The sequence below is a fragment of the Carcharhinus amblyrhynchos genome, chromosome 13, assembly GCF_965287045.1.
Source record: "Carcharhinus amblyrhynchos chromosome 13, sCarAmb.v2.hapA, whole genome shotgun sequence".
NCBI classification, from domain to species: Eukaryota; Metazoa; Chordata; class Chondrichthyes; order Carcharhiniformes; family Carcharhinidae; genus Carcharhinus; species Carcharhinus amblyrhynchos.
Window position 1 is genome coordinate 76,173,773 of NC_137336.1, and position 10,494 is coordinate 76,184,266.

A 10,494-nucleotide genomic window follows, 5' to 3' on the forward strand; every position below is an offset into this window, starting at 1 on the left:
GTTGGTGAGTCCACAACTGCTGCAGGCAGGGCATCCCACGCCCTTACTACCTGAAGGAAACATATGTAATCTAGTAACATTCAAACAACATCAAAACTATCATGGTAGCCTAATCCTGAATAAAATATCTTACTCTTATTCTGGGCATAGATATTGTGTTTTCATTCTCCTTTTTTTTATTATTCATTTGTGGGACATGTGCGTTGCTGGCTATACCAGCATTTATTGTCCATCCCTAGCTGCCCTTGACACTGGGGCAAACTGCTTTCTGCTTTATCTCTAAGGGATTATATGTTCTGATCTCTGTTTCTGATCAGTGAAAAGTCTGACAACACCAGGTTTTAGTCCAACCGATTTATTTGATAATACTCACAAGCTTTCGAGGGGACTGCCTCTTCGTCAGGTGAATGGAGAGTTCTGGCCTCAGACAGAGCATATAAAGCACAGACAGTTTGGAGATTACTGATTAGAATGCGAATCCTTACACCTAACCTGCTGTTCAAGACCTGAAGTGGCTGATAATGTGAGTGGAAGGAGCACTGATCACAGGTTACAGAGATGTGTATTGTCTCCAGACAGTACAGTAAGTGAGGTTTTGCAAACCCAGGCAAGTCACGGGGGTTACAGATAGTGCGACATGAACCCAAGATCCCTGTTGAGACCGTCCTCATGTGTGCGGAACTTGGCTATCAGATAGTGAGTTGACAAGACTATTATTGAATAATAGTTTACAAGACTATTATTGAAGAGGCAAGTCCTATGATTTCTGGGATTTAGTGGATTTTACAGAAAATTTGTACCAAACCTCAGTAGCATAGTGGCACTATTGATGCTTTGTTAAAACAAAATCACAAAATTTCAGTGGATAGAAGAATGCCAGGAGGCATTTGAGAATTTAAAAGCAGTGTTAACAACGGCATCAGTTTTAGCTTTGCCAGACTTCCTGAAACCCTTCAATGTCGCCATCGACACCAGTGATGTCGGTGTTGGAGCTGTGTTGTTACAGAAGGATGAATGTGGAATTGAAAGGCCAATTGGTTATTTTTCAAAGAAACTAAATATCCACCAGACAAAATATTCCACTGTTGAAAAGGAGCTATTCAATCTAATAATAACCTTGGAATATTTTAATATTTATATTACAAACAGTGTATCAGAGATGATTGTATATACCAATCACAATCCTTTGAAATTATGGAAAGATTTAAGGACATGAACACCAGATTATTTCATTGGAGTCTCACGTTACAAGCATTTAATTTACAGATTGTGCGTGTTGCAGGTAATGAAAATATTATCACTGACACATTATCGCGAGTTTCTTAAAAAATAAATCATGTTTTCATGATGATGGTTCATTTTTTTCTTAATGGGGAGGTGTTGCGAAGCTGAGATTGTGAAATTGGAATTTGATGTTGATAAAGATGTTTAAAAACTGTAAAAATTCCAGAAGGAAAATAAAACATTATGTTCTCCCTTGAAAAGCTGGTGTTTTGATTGTGCTTGGAGCTTTAAAATTCAAGTATATACAGAGTCCAAGCTGAAACATTTGCATGAAAAGTCAAGAGGCAGTCCAAGGAACATGGAAACGAGAAACAGGAGTAGGCCATCTGCCCTTCGAACCAGTTCCACCATTCATTTTGATCATGGTTGATCATCGAATTCAATATCCTGATACCCTCTTCCACACATCCCTTTATCCCCAAGAGTTACATCCAATTTCTTCTTGAAACCAGACAACGGTTTGGCCTTAACTACTTCCCATACATTCACCACCCTCTTGGTGAAGACATTTCTCCTCGCCTCAGTTCTAAAAGTTTTACCCCTTATGCACAAACGATGATCCCTAGTTCTGGACCCCTCCACCACTGGGAACATTATTTCTGAATCTATCCTGTCTAACCCTGTGAGAATTTTATCAGCTTCTATGAGATCCTTTCTCACTTTTCTAAACTCCAGTGAATATAATCCTAACCAACTTAATCTCTCCTCATCTGACAGACCTGTCATCCTAGCAATCAGCCTGGTAAATCTTTGCTGTACTCCCTCTCTAGCAAGGACATCCGTCCTCTGATAAGGACACCAAAACTGCACACAACACTCCAGATGTGTATCTCACTAACGCCCTATGCAATTGCAACAAAACATCCCTATGCCTATTATCAAATCCTCTCGCCTTCAAAGCCAACATACCATTTTGCTTCTTTACTGCCTGCTGTACTGCATGCTTCCTTTCAGCGAATGGTGCACGGTGACTCCAAGGTCTCATTGAGTATCCTCCTCCCTCAAAAAGTTAGGGAGTATTGTAGGGGCTGGGAGAAGTTTGCAGAGATAGAATGAGGAGGTTCGTAATGGAGAGTTCGTAGAGGAGATTGCAGAGATGGAGATGGCTGTAGGGGCTAAAGGAGATTACAATGATATTGAGGTTGTAGGGATGGTAGGAAGTTACAGAGATAGGGAGGTTTGCACAGATTGGTAGGAGTTACAGAAATAGAAAAGATTTCAGGTACTGCAATGTCAGAGGATTAGTGCTGAGGCAGTGCTGCACTGTCTTGAGTCATCAGTGAGGGAGCTCTGCACAATCAGAGAGTGAGAACTGAGGAAGTGCTGCACCCCTATGACACTGGTCAGATGGTCAATACTGAGTGTTGCAGTGTCATAGGGTCAGTACTGAGTTAGTGATGTACTGTTAGCTGTTCAGTACTGAGGGAGTGCTGCACCGTCAGAGGGTAAGTCTGAGGGAGTGCTGCACCATCAGAGGGTCAGTGCTGAGGCAGTACTGCACTGTCAGAGGGTAAGTGCTAAGTTAGTGATGCACTGCCAGAGACTCAGTGCTGAGATCATGCTGCAATATCAGAGGGTCAGTAATGAGGGGGAGTGTTGCACTGTCAGGGTCAGTACTGAAGGGGAGCTGCACTCTTTGAGGATTTTATTGAAGGAATGCCACACTGTCAGAGGGTCAGTACTTGAGGGAGTGCTGCACTGTCAGAGGATCAGTGCTGAGGGAGTGCCGCACTGTCAGTGGGTCAGTACGGAGGGAGTGCTGCACTGTCAGAGGGTCAGTACTGATGGCGTGCTGCACTGTCAGTGGGTCAGTATTGAGGGCATGCTGCACTGTCAAAGGGTCAGTGCTGAGGGAGTGCCGCACTGATCGATGTTCAATACAGAGGGAGTGCTGCACTGTCAAAGGGTCAGTGCTGTGGGAGTGCTGCGCTGTCAGTGGGTCAGTATTGAGGGCATGCTGCACTGTCAGAAGGTTGCTACTGAGTGAGTGCCACATTTTTACAGGGTTAGGAAAGAGGAAATGCCACATTGTGGGGAACATTATAGAGAGTTTGCATGCACACAGTGGGTTATGAGGACAGAGACACCAACAAATAGGAATAGTGAAGGAGTAACTGAGTTCAGTGAGACTGTGGCACAGGCAGGTGAATAGAGTGAGGGGGTAACTGTGTGCAGTGAGACAGGGAGACAAGCAGATGGAGAAACTGAGATGGCAACTGAGTGAAATGAGGTGGAGATTCCAGCAGATGGAGAGAGTGAGCAGGTTACTTAGTGAGGTGAGGCAGAGATATCAGCAGCTGGAGGCAGAGAGATGACTAACTGGGTGCAGTGAGACAGCGACCCCCAGCAAATGAACACAATGAGGTGTCTATCTGAGGGCAATGAGAGAGGGACACCAGCAGATGGAGAAAGGAAGTTGTGGCTAACTAAGTGCAGTGAGACAGGGGCACCGAGAGATGGAAACAGGTGGCTAACTGAGCGAAGAGTGACAGGGACGTCAGCAGATGGAGTCAGAGAGTTCACTAACTGGGTGCAGTGAGACAATGAGACCAGCAGATGGAGACAATGAGGGGCTAACTGCATGCAGTGAGACAATGAGACCAGCAGATGGAGACAATGAAGAGCTAACTGAGTGCAGTGAGACAATGAGACCAGCAGATGGAGACAATGAAGAGCTAACTGAGTGCAGTGAGACAATGAGACCAGCAGATGGAGACAATGAAGAGCTAACTGAGTGCAGTGAGACAATGAGACCAGCAGATGGAGACAATGAGGGGCTAACTGGGTGCAGTGAGACAATGAGACCAGCAGATGGAGACAATGAGGGGCTAACTGGGTGCAGTGAGACAATGAGACCAGCAGATGGAGACAATGAGGGGCTAACTGAGTGCAGTGAGACAATGAGACCAGCAGATGGAGACAATGAGGGGCTAACTGGGTGCAGTGAGACAATGAGACCAGCAGATGGAGACAATGAAGGGCTAACTGAGTGCAGTGAGACAATGAGACCAGCAGATGGAGACAATGAGGGGCTAACTGAGTGCAGTGAGACAATGAGACCAGCAGGTGGAGACAATGAGGGCCTAACTGAGTGCAGTGAGACAATGAGACCAGCAGATGGAGACAATGAGGGCCTAACTGAGTGCAGTGAGACAATGAGACCAGCAGATGGAGACAATGAGGGGCTAACTGAGTGCAGTGAGACAATGAGACCAGCAGATGGAGACAATGAGGGGCTAACTGAGTGCAGTGAGACAATGAGACCAGCAGATGGAGACAATGAGGGGCTAACTGAGTGCAGTGAGACAATGAGACCAGCACATGGAGACAATGAGGGCCTAACTGAGTGCAGTGAGACAGGGACACTGAAAGATGGAAACAGGCGGAGGTGGCTAACTGTCACAAATATTCAAAGATTTATCCGAAGTGAAATGAAGGAACACTTCCACAAACTATGGCTGTTCTTGTTCTGGGTATAGGAGAAGAAATCCGATATTAAGAGACAGTGGGAGCTGGGGTTGATAGAGAGGATGTTGAGGTGGAAGTGGATGCCATTCATGCACGTGTGACAGTGGATACTCTGCATTTAAATGAGGCTGCTTCGTCTCAGTGAGAAGAAGAGGAATAGAATGGGGATATGGATCAGACGTGCTGAAGGGCCAGTGTATAGAATATTCAATGGCAGTGATATTATCGTAATGATTATGTAGATATGAATGTAAACAATGTCGTCTATTCCACCAAGTTGAGGAGGGTGAAACGGGAAAGATTCTCTTTGTTGCTGTCACATGATATGTAATTTTATTTTTAATAAGAGCCGCTTTCTCAGGGGCTGCAAACCGATTGGAGGGTTTCAAATATTGAGGACTGAGAAAGATGGAAATAGATCGGGGTTAAGCTAACAAGTTCATGTACTTTGTGGTAGACAGACATAGGTGGTGTAGCGTTCTCAAGGATAAATTTGTCAAGGAGACATTATTTTTAATCTGAAGAAAGGAATGAGGATGGCAGATTTGAGGAGAGTACTACAAAACTCGAAGTGACAGAATATGACATATCCTGAGAGTGTGCACATCGATCTGCAGCAGCTGTCAAGTGAATGTATCCCAGGCACCGCTCCCTGTCCAGGGTGAGACCCTCTGCTTCTTTTTGCAGATATATATATAAAAACAAAGAGGGAGACAAGGAGAAAAGAGAGACGGAGAGACAAAGATAAAGGGATGCAAGAGAGAGACAGAGAAAATGGCAATGAATGGGTGAAGGTCACGAAAAGAAGACGGGGACAATACAGTTTCCTCCAGAAAATAAAAAAAATCAGTGAACAAGGTCCTTTGCATCTGCAGGATTCCTGGTTTGTTAAAAATAGAAATCAAAATCGTTCCTTCCTGATCACAAGACAGGTGCCGGTAGTTGAACAAATAGACATGGAAGACTGACTGTCGCTGTGTATCCACTCCAGTCCATCGAGGTGTGCTCTGACTCTGCTCTTTCTCTTTAAGGTATGTCCTTCTTTTCCCTCTTGGCCAATAGTACACTGCTCTTTCTATTGAAAGTCTGTTGATCAATATTAATCGACTGGAAAAAATTGTGGAAGCAGCCTCTCGTATACCGTCAGCTGTATTGTTTATTTATCAACTGAATAATTGATGTAAATGGATATTTTACTGCATTCCTAACTTGCTCCCTGAACTTGGACTGTGTCACACCATAAGTAAATGTATTTGTGCAGCAACTTAAATTCCGCAGCATTATCCCTACTTGTTGAAATATATATTCAGAGTTGTTGTAGAACAGGGGATCTGCTCCTTGAATGGTATAATATAAAAATTCTATTACCGTTAACAACCACAGAAGTATGAAGCTGCCAGATATGGTAAAGAGCAAAATCATAGACTTCTTTCTGCTTTCCATCTCTGGGTCACTGTGATTCTCTCCCTTGCTCTGACCCACTAACCCTTTATGGACTCGACTGGCCACTAAAATGTGTCTGACTGTCAGAGCATTGAGCAACAGAATTAATGCAAATGGGAGCAAAGGTGTTAAAACTGTATTAAACCAATCAAATCCCACCCATTAGAGTCCGTATAGTAGCTTAACTTTGTGGTACAATACAACAGTACATTATCAATTATCATTCCAGGTTGATATACAAAATAGAAAGGGATGTTTTTTGAACAGAGCAGAAAGCAGGTTGTTGCTGGAACTGTTGATGCTGTTTTCTTGGTGCAATAATTTGTCCTCAGCTTCTGGCAACAAATGGCAACAAATCTATCAAAAGTGAACACGACAGTAAACCAGACAGAGCAGTCTGTTGATGCCCGGCGCAGCACAGTTACGAAACTACAGACAGGTGTGATGTACAGGAAAGATATTGGGAAAAAATAAACGTTGATGTTCTTCAATAGAACATCAGTGACCAAGACGAGGAGATCCGCTATTGCCATGACAACCAGGTAACGCGTGGTGCAGGTGGAGAGGCCGCACTTCCCACGAGTCAGGATCCCAATCACCAATACATTAACTGGAACAGAGAGAGAAGGGAAACGAGACTGGCAGTTATGAATCAAACATTATCTGCGTCTGCTGCCGGTATTAGTAACTGGACCTGAGCAACAAGAAGGAAATGATTTGAAGCAGCTAAGTGTTGAAAATCTAATGAAAAGTCCGAACTCCGGCATGAAATCACTTCCATCTACCCAGCTGAGACTTTAATTGAAGCAGTTCAGAGGGCAGATAGGCAACCTTTCCCAGGGAACATAAGAACATAAGAAATAGGAGCAGGAGTAGGCCATCTAGCCCCTTGAGCCTGCCCCGCCATTCAATAAGATCATGGCTGATCTGTCGTGGCTCAGCTCCACATTCCCGCCCTCTCCCCATAACCCTTAATCCCCTTGCCTATCAAAAACCTATCAACCCACGTCTTAAATATATTGAGCGAGGCAGCCTCCACCACTTCAACGGGCAGAGAATTCCAGAGATTCACCACCCTTTGAGTGAAGAAGTTCCTCCTCAACTCCGTTCTAAACCGCCCCCCTCCCCCTTTATCCTGAGGCTGTGCCCTCTAGTCCTACTGTCCTTTCTGAGCGGGAAGAGCCTCTCCACCTCTATCCTATCCATCATTCAACATCTTATATGTCTCAATGAGATCTCCCCTCATTCTTCTAAACTCTAACGAGTACAAGCCTAGTTTATTCAGCCTCTCCTCATAGTTCAACCCCCTCAACTCCGGAATCAGCCTAGTAAACCTCCTCTGCACTCCCTCCAAGGCCAAAATATCCTTGCGTAAGTGCGGTGACCAAAACTGCACACAGTACTCCAGCTGCAGCCTCACCAATGCCCTATACAGCTGCAGCAAGACCTCCCTACTTTTATATTCAATCCCCCTCGCTATAAAGGCCAGCATCCCATTCGCCTTCCTGACCACCTGCTGCACCTGCAGGCTGGGTTTTTGCGACTCATGCACAAGGACCCCGAGGTCCCTCTGCACCGTCGCATGCTGCAGTTTTTTGCCATGTAAGTAATAGTCCTTCCTACCATTCTTCCTACCAAAGTGGACAACCTCACATTTGCCAACATTAAATTCCATTTGCCAGTTCCTGGCCCATTCGCCCAGCCTATCTAGATCCTTCTGCAGACTCTCCACACCCTCCGCACAATTTGCCGTTCCACCAATCTTGGTGTCATCAGCAAATTTCGACACCATACACTCGGTTCCCTCCTCCAGATCATCTATATAAATAGTAAATAGCTGAGGCCCCAGCACCGACCCCTGGGGCACCCCACTAGTCACCATCCGCCAATCCGAATAGCACCCATTGACCCCCACTCTCTGCCTCCTATTTGACAACCAATCCTCTATCCACGCTAACACCCTACCCCCAACTCCATGTCCCTCGACCTTCTGCAATAACCTCTTGTGAGGCACCTTGTCAAACGCCTTCTGAAAATCAAGAAAGACCACAAACACAGGCGGATTTGAGAACTCTTTATAAAATACATGTTTTTCTCCAGTCAGTGTATTGTGCCCATTGATGCACCATGCACTTTGAGGAGAATGTGAACACCTTTTTCAATATACAGAAGAGATTTACTGGAATGTTCCCCGGGGTGAGTTTCTGACTGTCTCTCAGAGAGACTGGTGAAACTTGGGTTCAGGAGATTTGACAGAGCTGTTTCAAACTGAAAGGTAAATGAAGCTATAGACTCCCCAACAAGAGGAAATAGTTTCTCTTCATCAACCCTCTCCACTTTGATTTTAGTATTATGCTGAATCTATGGATCAATTCATTCCTTTACCGAAACACCAGGGATTCAGTGAAAAGCTTCATCTATACTGCTGAAAAAAACCTCCAAACGCAGAATCAGAGTGAATGCATTTAACACAGAATAAAATTGCCTCTGCTCTATTCCTGTGCCGTTTGAGATTTTGCAGAGGGGAGAAAACAACTCAAATTTCACAATTCCTTACTTTTGGGATTTGGGGCTGATGTTTTGCTCCTCCGTTCAGTAGTTTCACATTAAAACACGTGGAGAAGTTTGGCCTTCCTGATACTGTTCTCCATTTCACTGTCTGTGCATAGTTCCCTTCCCTTGTATTGACACCTGGCTCAGGAATTTGCCTGAGATGCATTCTCTGTAAGTTAAAATTGCGCACACACCCTCACCCACATACTGACACACATACAGCTGTACAGACAGACACAACATCTCTCTCAAACACACACAGACACCCACCCACACATATATACACAGACGCATAATATCACAAGCACACTGATTCATATGTAGAAAGACACACTGAAACAGACTCCCAAACACATAATCGCACAAACAAGCAGAGGCCATAGGGGATGAATGTCAATTTCACTTTTGTGACATTAGGAGAACACTAGAAGAATAATACACAGAGTTAAAATTCGCTGTGATGTTTATTATGCTCAGAGATCTCACAACACCAAGTTAAAGTCCAACATATTTATTTGGTATCACGAGCATTTTGGAGCGCTGCTCCTTCATCAGGTGACTGCAAAAGTGGGTTCACAAACACGGTGTATAAAGACACAGATCCATTGCAAGATAATGGTTGGAATAAGAGTCTTTGCAGGTAATCAAGTCTTTACAGGTATAGACAATAAGAGTGGAGAGAGGGATAATCACAGCTGAGCTGAGAATTGTCTCAAGCTAGGACGGTTAGTAGGATTTTGCAAGCCCAGGTAAAATGGTGGGGGTGATGTGTAGTGTGACATGAACACAAGATTCCGGTTGAAGTCATCCCCATGCATATGGAACTTGGCTACCAGTTTCTGCTCAGCAATTCTGCATTGCTGTCTGTCTTGAAGGCTACCCGCCTTGAAAAACGTTTACCCTATAATCGGAGGTTGAGTGCCCTTGTCTGCTGAAGTGTCCCCCAACAAGGAAGGAATACTCCTACCTGGTGATTGTCACATGGTGCTGTTCATCGATTGTCACACATTGTCTGCATGGTCTCGCTGATGTACCCACGCCCTGGGACATCAGCTCCTGCAACATATGAAGTAGACAACATTGGCCGACTTGCATGAGCATGTACCATATACCTGGTGGGTGATGTTCTCACGTGTGATGATGGATCCATGTCAATGATTTAACTCATTTTCCAGAGGTTACCACGGCAGAATTGTGCAATGGCATTATTGTTCTCCTGAAGGCTGAGAACAATGACATGGTTGAGTTTGAGCGGTTGTTTGAAGGTCAGTAGTATAGACGAGGATTGGCCTTGTAGAGATGTTCGTCTTCATCGATGACATGTTAAAGGCTCCAAAGAAGATGCCGTAGTTTCTCTGCTCTGGGAAAACACTGGACGATGAAGGGTACACTGTCAGTCATGATCCTTCTGGGGAGATCGGTGCGGTTTTTTGCTGTGGCACATCAGAACTGTCAATCGATGCGTCCAGCAGCATATCACATTCTTACGAGGATATCTTTCAGCGTCTGTAGGCGTCTGTTGCATTCCTCCTCATCTGAGCAGACCCTGTGCATACGGAGGGCTTGTCTGTCAGGGATGGCTTCTTTAACATGCTTAACGTGGAAGTGGGAGAAGTGGACCATCATGAGGGTCACATTTCACACCTCTTCACGCTGTGATTAACCCTCTCTCCACTCCATTGTCTATACCTGTAAAGACTTGATTACCTGTAAAGACTCACTTCCAACCATTATCTTTCAAATGAG

General features: G+C 44.7%; 1 pseudogene; it reads right to left on the reverse strand.

Moving 5' to 3' along the window:
- Positions 1-5,895: 5,895 nt before the first annotated feature.
- Positions 5,896-8,914, reverse strand: LOC145351364 (putative G-protein coupled receptor 139; annotated as a pseudogene).
- Positions 8,915-10,494: the final 1,580 nt, after the last annotated feature.